General features: G+C 37.7%; 1 protein-coding gene across 5 annotated transcripts in view; it reads right to left on the bottom strand.

The window, feature by feature from the left end:
* The window catches only part of Frmpd4 (FERM and PDZ domain containing 4), a 779038-nt gene that overhangs the window by 303158 nt on the left and 461936 nt on the right, over positions 1 to 13944 (bottom strand). The window contains exon 1 of one of the 5 annotated variants that reach the window (XM_015488027.2): positions 10457 to 10825. The exons of the other annotated variants lie outside the window; for them this stretch is intronic. The gene's annotated coding sequence lies outside the window, so the exon portion shown is untranslated. Of the gene's footprint in view, positions 1 to 10456; positions 10826 to 13944 lie in introns of those variants that run through there. 5 annotated transcript variants of the gene reach the window in all.

The raw sequence follows: 13944 nt of genomic DNA, 5'->3' as shown, positions 1-13944 counted from the left end.
AAAATGAGAACCTGATATTAGATGATTTTTCAAATGCTATGATTCTCTGTGTGGACAGCATTGAGAAACTAGAGTCTGAGTGAGATAGAGCAAATATTGATAATAACTAGTAATACGCCAATCCTAATTTGCTTCTGATCATCACTGAATGCTGATGAGTTGTACAAGGGCAGTGTATCACTCTGTGGACTCATTTTTCATAGATGGCTACAGGTTGCAATAACTTCTGTCCAGGACATTGCCCTGGAGAAGCTATTTCTCTCTTTCTTGACAGCAAAGCGACCTTAAATGTCAGGAGCCTGATTTGTGTTATGCTCTTCTCCCCTTCTCCATTTTCAATTGCATGAATAAGTGAGGAGTGGGGGTGTGTAACTCTTTAGTAGGGATAGTAATCTCTTGGGGATTTTCCTTATTAAATGAATTTGCAACTTTTAAAAAGTTGTCTGTGAGAAGCCCATGCTTCAAAGTTTAAAAGAGTCTCAACTCTAAATTAAAGGGTTTGAATTGAGCATCACATCTAGGCCTTCTGTTTCAAAAGACAGACTCTAGTTCTTCCCATGCTAATCTGGAAACCTCAGAGGAGGCTGAACTACAAAGAGTCAGTGAGGTAGATGGGAGAATAAATTTGAGGTGATTTCCATCAGCACTTTTGAATACATCTTAAAATACTTTCTGAGCCAGGACATTGAAATCACAAAAGTGTAAGCAAGAAGAAAACAGGAGAGGATTTCTCAAAGATATATAAGATTTAAATATTGGCCCCTAAAAGTTCAACATTGAGTTGGAGTGTCTCACCACAGATTTCCCACCCCCCACACCAATGATAAACATAATAAGGTAATGTCAGACTTAGCTTCATCCCACCTGAGAAATATAGCCATAAACAAAGCTCTAGGCCTTTGAGGGACACCAATTTTCAGATTTATCTGAAATGAGGAGGTCCCAAAGGTGATCGTTAAGGCTCATTTCACTATTGTGCCACCACAGGGTGATGGACAAAAGAACTCTGAAAGCAAAATTAATGATTTGTTGCATTATCTGAATACATTGAATATTCTAAAGAGTACAAGTAACATAGATTATTAACCACTGAGGGAAAATTCCTACATTTTTCTAAAAGGCAAAGAACTGATAGCAAAAGTGATAATCTCACAAGCAAATATTTAGTATAAGGTACAGCTTTTGAGAAACTTACAAAAAGGCAAAAAAAAAAAAAAAGGATCATGGCCAGATAAATAGAAAAACTTCATGTCTTGAATATTAACAAATTATTTATAGTTCATAGAGTTTTCCTCATTTTTTTCCTGTTAAAGTTCATACTCATTCTACTATGCCATTGACAGATTGTGTCATCAGATTGAAAAAAAATAAAATCAAAATGGCACTGAGTTTTGGCAACCACCTTTGATTCCCTGCATGATTTTATTCTGTCACAAAGTTAAGGCTCAACATTGTAGCTCAGATATTTATATTAACGACATTAAGAATGTTCTAGAAAGTCTAGAAAGTACAACAATGAGGTTGGTAATTTACCAGACACCATTTTGGATTTGACTTCTGTTGAAGTCACAGTTTCATTAATTCCCAATGGAATTAGAAACAGATGAACCTATGATTAAATCTCAGCAAGTCATTCATAGTAGGTGTAAAATATTAAATTAGTAATTGTTCTTAGTGGAAATCTATAAAATGGGAATGAGATTGATTATGCTACAAGGGTTTGTGAGAAATAGTAAATGAGAAAACATATGATAGTATCAGCACAAGTTGAGTGTTTACCAAGGGTCTCTGTACCATTATTAATTATATAAAATAATAGCACTCTCACATTTCAGAGATCCTTTCTTGCTTATAACGTCCATACATTCACTAGAATATATTTTTTCAATTTTATTTTATTGTAAATAACAATTTATAGTTATATATTTATGAAGTATAAAGTGATAATGGTGATTTTTGAGTAGTATGTGGAATAATTAATTCAAGCTAATTAACATACCCATCACCTGAAACAATCCACTGATGTTATTGAAAATGGAAGAATTTCCTTTTATTAAAGAGTGAATGTGCATGAATACCACATTCCTTTATTCATTCATCTATGCTAGTCATTTAGATTGATCCCATAACCTGGCTAGTATGACTTATGCTATAATCAACACAGGAGGGCCGACAATCTTATTGTCACAGTGGCAACTGAGGGTTCAATTGGTGGTTACACCACTCACCCACAAACAAGGACAGTGGCGCTGATGTACTAAAGCCATTAACTAAGACAAATCTACTATATGCTTGGGGAAGAATAGAAGGGGAGAGAAGGGATAGAAAATACTTCATGATCTCAGAATTTGCTTACTATCATACCATAGTGCTCATCTAGTCCTCAGAGACTTAGCAGGAAAAAGAAAAAACAGATGGAAGTTCCTGAAATGATGCAAGTACATCAAATTAGAAACAGTAGCATTATTATTATCATTTTTATTAAATCTCATAAATAAGAGAGATTCCCTACAAGATACTGATCTATGATTAATTCATTTAATTGTTTTTTCTTATTTACCTGATTTAAACTTCTCTCGTAAGTCATGACACCTTATTAAAAAGCTTTCTTCATAGACATAATTTTCCTTCCTGCCTCTGAGTAAGATTCATTTCACTTTATAATCAATAAGCCTCATGTTCCATTGTGCATCTTTCAGGTAGTTGCTTTCACATTATTTAATCTGTCTTAAAATTTCCTAGGGGCTTAGATTTAATGCTGCAAAATAGAAATGAACAGCCTTTAATCATTAGGTCTGTCTGAAATGATGTTAACCAAAGTTTAATGTACCTGGGCCCCCAGGGATATTTATGGGATCCAAAACACTGAAAAATATTTATTAAGGTTTCATTTGCAAATTTTGTTACTAAAAAGCTTCCTGATATCATTAGACATTCATCTCACATGGAAACAAAGAAAGGATGGCTTCCCTATTGTTTTATGATGTTTTTAACCTGGTAATTAAAAGAACAGAGCAAACCACAAACACACAGTTAAAACTAAATACAGTACAGCAAAATAGCCTCCAATAAAATTTTTAAAAGCTTTCTTTTATGTCTTACTTGAGAATAATTGCACGTTTTGATCCCTTTCTAGTATAAATCCTAAATCTCAGCAAATGTTTTTCTTCTTGTATGGATAATTAGAAGAAAAACAATTTGTCTGTAATGATTCTTTAGAGGTGGCCTCCCTTTTCTCATGCTCTACCTCATCAGAATAACTGTATGTCTTTACTACGACTTTCTTTCTTGATGACAAGTTTCTTGCCCTTTTCTTTATTCAGCACCATCTTCATTTATTACTGTTGATGAAAAGACTTTGTCCCATGAGCCACACCCCTCTCTTCCATTCTCCATTGCCACCCCGTTGTAGCCTGTGACATATTAGGTAAATACATAAGAACTGCTAGGCCTTTCATCCAAAGAGGATGATGAGTTGGCTACCATAAAGCAAGCAGAGAAGGAGATAATTCATTCTGGTTCTTTTTATTTCCTCAAAGCAAACTGACTACTAGATAAAGTGTTAACTGATTAAACAAGTAGTTAGCCATAACACACAGAATCTGGGAAGGTTAGGGAGACCCCCAAATGCTTTGAGGAGCCCATCTATCAAAATTTAAGATGCAATCACAAGAACTGAAAAAAGCCCCTGCTAATTAATCCTTCCAAACACTTCCATCCTTGACTGCTCATAGATTTCATTCCATACACCCACTGTAAAAACCATCTAGGCTATATTTGGGTGCCAACTCTCCCAAATTATTCTCCCTCACATAATTTTCCAGGGAAATGGGTTGGTGCTTTGTACTTCGTCATCTGTCAGGGTCGTTTCTTTTGGTGGCAACTTTAGCTGCACTGAGCTCCTTCTAGATGCTATGAGATTTAACTCTGAAAACCTGACTTCTCTCTGAAGGGGTGGGATTTGTTTCCAATTATGAGGAAAATGCTGATGCTGTTCATATGACTTCCTAAGGAAGGTTTTGATTCCACTGAACTTGAAAGTCATCAAGTTCTATGAAAAAAAGAAGAGGTGGATCATGTCAAAACTCACCTGAAAGCAGAGTCCCACTCTTTGTGTACATTCCAAATTTCTGGAAGGGCTGTCATAGAAATAATTATAAAGTCCTTGGATTGCAAATTGGAGGAAGTATTTAGAGAAAAACAAGGTACCATTCTAAACTCCCTTGGACTGCTTTTTCAAAAATGACTCTCTTTGTATTTGGACTGCCTTACTTATAGTCTAAGGTGAAGATTGCTATCTGTCATTCTAACTTAGTGCCAAATAGGCTCACTTTAAGAACATCTTTGGTTCTTCTTTTTCCTTGTTGTTAGTTACATGTTAATGTACTTTTAAAAAAAATTTGCCAATCTCTTGTTATACACATATTTTTGAAATGTGTGCTTTTTTATATAGTTTAGTTCCCTCTCTGAATTAATATGTGAGGGGCAACATTTTGTTGTTGGGCTTTCTTATTACAGGATCATTTTATTATAAGTTCAAGTCAATTTATTTTTTATTTTGCAAAATATTTATTTTTTAGTTGTAGTTGGACACAATACCTTTATTTTATTTATTTATTTTTATGTGGTGCTGAGGATCGAACCCAGGGCTTTGCATGTGCTAGGGGAGCGCTCTACCACTGAGCCACAATCCCATCCCAGTTCAAGTCAATTTAAATATCAACCTTGTAACAAATTGTGCCAGATAATTAAAGAACTGACTAAAGTCCTTGGTGTTACTGAATAAGGACTGAATTTGTAGCAACATTAAATTGTCAGGCAGCAGGTAAGAAAGTGGTCTCTCTAAAGCTACTCCATGTTTTCATCAAATAGTTGATTATATTCTTTAAATTAACTAGTCCTATAGTCTCATCTGATCACAATGAAATTCTTCACTTATGACCTTGAAGGTCATGTACAGTTTCATTAATATCCAATAGATGTTAGCTGACTTGCCAAGGCAACACCCTCTGACTTTGAGTCTTTCTACTTCATGATGGTTCAACAATGGTTACAGAAACAACTCTGAAACCTTGACTTGCAATTGGGAAACTTATCATAAGAAACAAAACAGACTGATTCAAACTACTCTGGAAAGCTTTTTCAAAACATGGGAGGATAAGATAGATGAACTATCTGAAAGTCTACCTAAAAGTCTCTCTGAAACCTTAGCAGGGCTGCTGATTTTCTGGCAATTAAATAGACTGGAAGAATGGGGCACCACAGATTTCAAAGCATGTTCTGAGGAACACTGGTGCATAACATAAATTACCTCCCAATTAATAAGTTCTAGAGAAGCTGAATATTGTATCTTTCTTTTGGAGAGGTACACAGTACAGGAAAAACTCTGAGATGTTCTTTGTAAACATACCTTCTAATCATTCTTTACTCTAGAATTTTAAAAATCATCTGACTGTACCGTGTTTTCCTGTAATATCCTTTGCAATGAATATTCCATTTTAGACACAACATTCTAAGAATGAAAATGAACTGAGAGTTCTAGCACCCCCTCCCTATGACTCTGGATATAGCTTCACATCTCTAAAGCCCTCTTTCCTCCCATTACAGAATACAGGGATTCACCAAATGGTTACCAAGAGTTTTTTTAGGCCTAACATTGCTTTCCTTTAAATTCTGTATTAATGATGATGACATTGAGAATACAAGTTTAAGATCAAATTCTATGATGCTGTAAATAGGATTTTTATGTTGTTACATTTAATACTGTATCAACATGTTGCTTCTTGTGATCACAACAACCTGTTTTTCCCATTTTTAGGGTTGACATAATGGAGACAGTTTAGCATCTTCATATAACATGTCAAGGCTCTGAGTTAGAAACAATTCTACCCTCAGTTCTGCCACTGAGCTGTGTGACCTTAGGCCAGTCATTTAACATCCCCAGATTTCAACAGCTTCACCTTTAATTTAAGCGGGTTGAACTGAATGACCTCTCATGTCTCCTTCTGAGATAACATTTTATGACATGAGGCCCAGTGGACTTCTTAAATAAAGACAAGGATGTGTGAGTGCTGTGTCTCTGCTTTTGCAACTTGTCATTGACCCCATTGATTATTTACTGTCAAGGCCTTGATTAGAAATGTAGTTTCTAATTAAAATATTGTTCCAAAGAGGATACAGGAGCACCTTTTCTGGCATCATTAACATTCATTCATTCATCAATTCAGCCATCACATATTAAAAACCTAATATATGTCAGGTGTTGTGCTGAACTTGGTCTCCACAAATGAGTAAAACAAACCCCTACCTCCAAGAAGCTCAGGGTTCAAGGGAAAACAGAAAAATAACAAAAGTCATTGCAAAAACAATATGATGTGGATTTTATCTGAGATCAGAATTTTTCAACCTCGACACTTTTGAGAGAGGTAGAGCCAAATGTCTCTTGATGGGGACCACCCAGTTTAATGTGGGATGTATAGCAGCATCCTCGGGTTTTAGCCACTAGATGCCAGTAGCATCCCCACCAGATGTGAGGACAAAAATGTCTCCAGACATTTCCTTTGTATCTTCTAGGGGAGGGGTAGCAAAATCACCCTTGTTGGAGAACCACTAGTTTTAGCATATCCTCATACTCTTATGGAATTTTGTATCTATGTTCAATGCCCTAAATTAGAATGACTATAAAATTTTAATAATGATAAATCATGACCTACATTTTTGGCAATAATTTCAACTAAAAAATATTTAGCAAGTACCTTCACGGGTTTAAGATAGTACATTATTCAGCAAGGGAGTTATATGTTTTGGAGTATAGGGAATTGAATCCAGGGCCTTGTACATGCTAGGCATGTTCTCCGACACTGAGCTATATCCCTAGCCCTTTAAAAAAATTTATTTTCAGCAGGGTTTTTCTAAGATGCCCAGGCTGGCCCCAAACTTGGTATCTTCCTGCCTGAGCCTCCCAAACAGTTGGGATCACAGACATGGGCCACTGTACCTGGCTTATTCAGTTAGAATTTTTAAAATAATTAGTATGAAATAATTTGCTTTCTTCCAAAGTTTATAATCTTGTTTGGGGCAGGGGTGGAGCACAGCATACAAATAATACCAGTCATGTAGAGAAAGTTCCAGAGTAGGATAGCCTTTCAGGGATTACTTTGTGTAAACTTCTGGTATAGTTCCTCCATTTTGCAGATCTTCCTTCCATGATCCATCTGTCCAGACCATACCTCCAGACCATACCTCTGGGTCACTGTATAAGTAGCACATTTACAATTCAATTGCTACCAAGACAGTCCCAATTTTCTGGAAGGTTTATTTTTGTTTTTACCTGTCCGAGATTTTATTAGCAGGACCATAGTGGCCAGTCGCAGAAGAGAAGGGAGTCGAGAGAGAGAGAGAGAGAGAGAGAGAAGAGAAGAGAAGAGAAGAGAAGAGAAGAGAAGAGAAGAGAAGAGAAAGGTTTTTGCCTTGCTATCCAGCTGTTTGTCATTCTACAGACGGGTTCAAGTTCCTTTTTTTTTTAGTGTCTATTTGCTAACTTCTATGAATGTGAAATAATTTTCTTATCTTGTAACTGGGCATGATTTCTTTGAAAAATAAGCACGTAATAAAGTAGAGCAGATAAAATGAGTACATCTTCACAACTATGTGAGAACACTTTTTCTATAGCTTTAGTTCAATCTTGAGCAAGCTTAGCCTGCCTAAAAGCTGCAATACTAATAGAAGCATGCTTCCTGCCTCTCACTTTTATGGTTTCCATCTGAAGGGTGAGAAAGCATCCTTACTCTCTCTAGAATTGACGGGCTTCTGGAAGGAGAGGGTTCAAATGGTTTTCAAGTCTAAACACAGAGAAATTATAGGTCCTGTTGCTCTCTGCACTGGTTGTAATGACCTTGAGCATTATTCGCTAACTCTGTGACCCATGTTTTGCAGCCCACGGGCGTGTCCTGTCTTGCTTTCACTCCAGCTGATAACTGCAGATGTCACACAGGACACTGGAATCCTGTAACCTCAAATTATTGGGATGGAATCCCTGAAGTCCAGATGGAACATGTTCTTCTTAGGTGGAGGACTCCAGAGAACAGAGCAAGGGTCCACCAGTAAGGTAAGCTGGTCTTAGAGACAAAATCCCCCATAGTCATCTGTGGAACTCACCCAAGCTCATTTGCTAGCTATGTGTCAGCATTTTTCTGAATCATCTTGGATAAATTGCATTACCTCTCTGTCTCAGTGTCATCTCAACTGTGGAGTGGAGATAGTGTACTCTCTCTATTTCCCTCTGGCATCCTGATAATTAGATAATGTCCAAGAAACACTCTGAGCTCTTCACAAAAGGCTGCTCTGTAAATACAAGATATCACAATTGCTTTGATAAATCACATTAGGAAATAAATCAAGCACAGACATCCATGAATTGCAGTGTCACAGAACTCTTCCCAGCTGTTTTAACAGGTTGGACCCTCAAAGAGCAGAAACTTTCAGGCCCAGTGGGGCTCTGGGCAACTTTCATGAACAGATCAAATACTTGCTTTAGTTCAAGTAAAAGAGTCCACATGACAGAAACTAAATGACTTATTATCCCTCCTTTCTGTGAAGCCATATATACTCTAATTAAAGGTAAGAAGATAATCAAATTTAGATTTCTTTGAAAAAAAAATAACTGGAATGAATCTTCTTGTGCTATGCCTTTTCAACTTGCCCTTTTCTAAACTCAGTACTCACTCTGCAAAACTATATTTCTGAAAACTTAGTAACATATATTATATGCATTTGCTATTTGCTTTGATATTTTGCTATAAAATATTCCATAAAACTAGGTTTACACCTTTAAAAAATCACTATAAAATTACTTCTTGGAAGAATTTAACAAGCACATTAAACAAGAAATTAAACAAACAAATTAAAAAGAATGGCAAAGGTATATACTTTAATAGGCTCAAAATGAAGAATATGGCATCAATCAAAATTGCTTTTCCTACCAACTCTCCACACAGTTGTTCCTAGTGCCAGCATGGAATTTACTAAAAGTGACTTCTTCCGATACCATTTTTTCCCCAAGAATTTGCATTCTCTTTTTTGTCCCTGTCCTCTTCTTTTCCTGTCCTCTCATCTTCAGATTAAATGCATACTTTCTGGCATGAAAACAAGGATCTGCACATCATGCTAGGATGAATCTTGAAGTAATCACCAGCATTGTTTCTAAAATGAAATGTTATTGAATGATCCACACTTTAGTATAACCTCTTCTTTTTGAGAACCAGTATTTACATGCTAAGAATGCTTTCCTCTATTCCAAGTCTTGCTACCCCTAATGCTTCCCCTAACAAATTACACTATTCCCAATCTAATAACCTTTTGGAAAAAAGTCTTCTGTGAGAATACATATACATGGGTGTTTATCAATAAAAAGGATGCATGTGTGTATGTATTTTGTATACTTTTAGGAAATCACAAATTATCATTAAGCATCTATTCAATGTGTTAATTGAAACACATATTCAGTAGATTCAATTGCATAAGGTGACAAAAGAAAATATCAGAAAGATCCAAAGAGCAATATACTGATTTTTAAATCGCAACTTATATGAACAATTATTAGAAACAATGAACTCCCACTGTCCATATTCCCATGTTACTGCATTTCAGCTCCCTGAGGGCAAATCCAATACCTGGTTTAATTAAAAACCTATCCTTGTATTTTTAATGCAGCTTGTAAAAGAGCTCAGAGAGCTGGACAAAAGATTTACTAGGTACAAGTTATGTTTATGGTCACAAATTCATCAGTTACTTGCATGGAACACACATTGCCAAAAGACTTTGTTTACTTTAGAAAGTTTTAAATGCAACATCTGTAAAAATGATTTACAAAGATGGTACTAAGTTTCACAAAGCAGCTGACATATTTTAAATGAGAAGCCTCTCTTCCAGATTCTCCCCTAAGGAGGCATGATGGTGACTCCATGTCTTCAGAAAGGAATAAAAGGCAAATGCCATATTTTCCAGTGCTTTTGTGCACCCCTCCCCAAAGCCATTTCTTTACTAGATTTTGGAAAAACAAACAGAAAATCAAAACACAGAATGAATTCTTGCTATAAGATTTCACCCAATAGAACTCAGAGGTGGCCAGGAGTACTCATTCATTTCTGTGGTCAAAACTTTTCACCATGATTCCCACTGTGAACACTCGGTTTCAGGGATAGAAGTACAACAATCAAGTCCAGAGTCCTTGGGGCCTAGAAGAGATATCATCGTGTATAAAAGAAACTTCTGAAATATACTGTAAGTCAGCAGCAAGTCAAAATCTCTCCCTTTCTCCTACCAATCAATCAGCCAAGAAAAGCTAATGACTGTATCATTCCTCCCAAGTGAAACATAACTTGCTCTGCCCCCACACGATCAGCACCCCTCAGTGTCCAAGTTCCTACACACGGCACACACACACTTCACGGTTTACCTTTTAATTACTGGATTCTGTCAAGGGTCCTTCCTAATGTATCCAGCAGGAATGCAAGATGAGGCATGCTCTTCACCCCCAAGTGGCATCTGACTCCACTCCATGCAATCATTCAATGCAGTATGGATGAATGGGCCAAGTTCAGGTTCACTGCCCTACAGTGTCTTTATTCCTCATAGCACATGACTGGAGAATGAGTGAGCACTGCAGCTGTTGATGCTCTGCTCCCTTTAAAACTAATTGAAAAGCATGTTGCAAAAAGCCCTCTACAGGCTCTCTCTCTCTTACCCTTGCTGTGACAAAATTAAAGCTACAGCATTAAAAAAGAAGAACAAAAGAAAAAATACAATATAAACTGCCTCTCCAGAGGAGCTTTCTCTTCCAGCAAAACATTAGCCATGGCAAGTTAGGGGACAACATGTGAAGCCACATATGAAGCCTTGAACTTTAGTGCCCAAAAGAGCCTGGGGAAAAGTGCATGGGCACTTGTGCCATGCAGGCATCAGCCGCCCTATCGGTGCCTCTTTGTAACGTACCTTAGGTGTGCACTGAGGCCAGCAAATAAACATCCAATAAACAGCAGAGAACACGGCTGGCCGCTTAACCTTGCTCCTAGCCTTCAAAGATGCCAAACTGCTCTGTTTGCTCAGGACTCTCCTTTTACCAACATTCAATTTGAATGAGCCAGTGCAAACGCACCGCTCATCTGCTCCTGAGAACAGGATGCATTTATGTGAAACACGAGGAGAATGCCTAATGCTGAGGCATCCTCTGCATTCCCAGGAGCTTTTATTACAGGGCTAGCTTACATTTCACTGCCAGCACCCACTGCACTTCTGCAAGCATCGCCACTTCCAGTCAACATCCCATCTGTACACTTCCACACACCTGCAATGTTGTGATTGTCTTGTGTAAGAGAAGCACCTTCTGTGAGTTCCCATCTGCAACCGGGGATCCTCCTGGTGATCCTGATATTGGCTGAGCTGACTGTCATGTTCCCTTTTCTCTTTCAATCAGCAATTTTCCAGACTGGAAAAAATGATCACTGGATGCACTGTGGTGTGTCAGCTTTATGCTGAGAGGTAACTGCTCTTTGGTCCTTTATTAGAAATGAGTCCAGGAAAACAGGGCACATTGGCTTTAATTCACCTTTGATATATGACATTAGATAATATTTAAAAACTTAATAGAAACTCACTGTCCAAAATGTGTGTGATGTTATATAACATAATGACATGTGGCTACCACGCCACCACCAACATCCCCATCTGATTAAAATGACCTGTTACCAGTAGTGAAAGAAAGCAGTTCTCTTGGTACATTTAATTTTACATTTTCCCCTCACATGCAGTTCACAGTTGACAGACTTGCAAAGACAACATTGTTATGGTAGTTTTTTCTTCCCTCCTTAAAATTGTCCCTACTGTCTAGCAGGTTTAGGCACTAAATTTGCATGGCTGTGTTGCAGTATGTGTTCTTGTGTTCAGACAGTCAGGCAGAGTCTTGGGGTGGGCTGGGTGGGCCTTTTCCAAATTTCCAAATTATNTTTCCAAATTATGTCTCATAACCTTGAATTGGGGAAATATGCATTTGGATATAACAGGAAGAGTTTTCCTGAGAATTTCTTCCTGGGGGGAGAGATGACAGGTTATGAGAGCCTCTAGGAGGGTAGCAAACACCCCCGCTGGCAGGAAGTTCTCCAGAACCCTGGCAGAAGTATTCCTTTGGGAAATGCAGACTGGGTCATTGCTTGGGTCTGAGAAAGTCTACCCTGCTCTACAGGTCAAAAAACATATTTGCTCATCATACTCAGGGTTTGTGGAGTTCTCCAGAAAGTCATACTCATCACACTGAACAGAGAGCTATGTAGAAACTAAACTATAATTTATAAATTCTAATTTACCCAACAAATAAGGCATATCAAAGGAAATATGTTTCAAATGATCAGAATTTTCACACCTACCTACTAGGCTTGACACAAATGTCCACTTTTTTCCCCTGGATTCAGGTACTCAGAAGATAACTTATTATTTCAGATAAACAGAAAGATATTAAAGAGAAAATAAATGTAGTACAAAACCAAGCATAAAATCAATGAGCAATAATACCTTCTATGAGTTTCTCTTTGAAACTATCATCAATTCTCTTCTCATGGACCAAGAAACTGTGCAATTCAGAGAGTGTGTGTGTGTGTGTGTGTGTGTGTGTGCACGCGCACACGCATACATGCTTGTGTATGTGTATAATGATGGTATGGGAATAAGTATCAGGTTATATAAATCTCATCCTAGGAGTCAATGAAAAATTTTTAAAAAAACAATTCAGAGAAAATCAACAGGCTAAAAAATAAATTATAGTAGACTTTTAGACTCAATACCAGACCTAAGTATACCCTTTCAGTTTCTAATCATAGCATAGACATTTGAGGCCATCAGCATGGGCCTGGGAAGCATGAGTGGTGATGGGGAAGGAGAAACAGATGCATATGTTAGCACCAATGATTAGGGTAGAAAAAAATTCAGGAAAATGTTCCATCCAGTTCTCTCAGAAGGGAAGCAGGTTTTTATGATTATGATTGCTTACAGATAGCATGGACAATTGCATGATATATTCCAGCATTTGGGGGAATATGGAAGCAGCTGGGAGGAAATGGGTGACTATAAATATCAGTACAAAAACTCCAAATAGAAGATGCTCAGGATGGATCAATTCATTTATTTGTTTATCTATTCAAATAAGCATTTCTAGAGTGTCTTGCATGGGCCATGGGCCATGCTGCCCACTGGGAATACAGGAATGAATAATAGATCACTCCTCCAGAGCAGATGGGGCTCATGGTCTTAGAACTCAGGATGCTCTTCCTCACTTCACAAATAAATATTTCTGCCAAAGTCCCAGAAATGATAATGTAATATTCTACTAGAGAGACTTCTGATTCTACCCATCAGAAATAACCTGCCTGTGATTCTAAACAGCTGACTCTCATCTCCCAAATACCCTGAGAACTGAAGCTGAGAAGAAGCCAAGGATAGTTGGGCCCTGAGGTGCCAGCAGGAACTGCAAGTTCTCATCTCTCTCTCCCCCACAAACCCCAGAGTTGTCAGCTTCTGTAGTCACCACTGTGGCCCTCATGACCCACACCTTCTGGTTTGTGCCTGTGATTTTCTTAGATGACAAAACAGACTTCTCTGGAGTAATTAATGTTATTCATCAGTTGTCCTTAAAATAGGGAGATAATCCTGGATTGCCTGATTGGGCCCAATGTCATCACATGAGTCCTTAGAGACAAAGAGAGGCATAGAGGAAGGCAGAGGGATTTAAATCATGAGAAAAAATCAATGTGCTGTTGTCGGCTTGAAGATGAAGTAAGCACATATCAAGAAAATTGAGACCTCAATCCTACAGCTGCAAAGAACTGAATCAGCCAATAAGTGATGAGCTTCGAAGAGTAGGTAGGCTTAGAAACTCAGAACTGTAGGCCCAGCTGA

The sequence above is a fragment of the Marmota marmota genome, unplaced genomic scaffold (assembly GCF_001458135.2).
Source record: "Marmota marmota marmota unplaced genomic scaffold, marMar, whole genome shotgun sequence".
NCBI classification, from domain to species: domain Eukaryota; kingdom Metazoa; phylum Chordata; class Mammalia; order Rodentia; family Sciuridae; genus Marmota; species Marmota marmota.
Note: the sequence above shows the minus strand (reverse complement) of the source record. Positions and strands in the feature narration are given on the sequence as shown.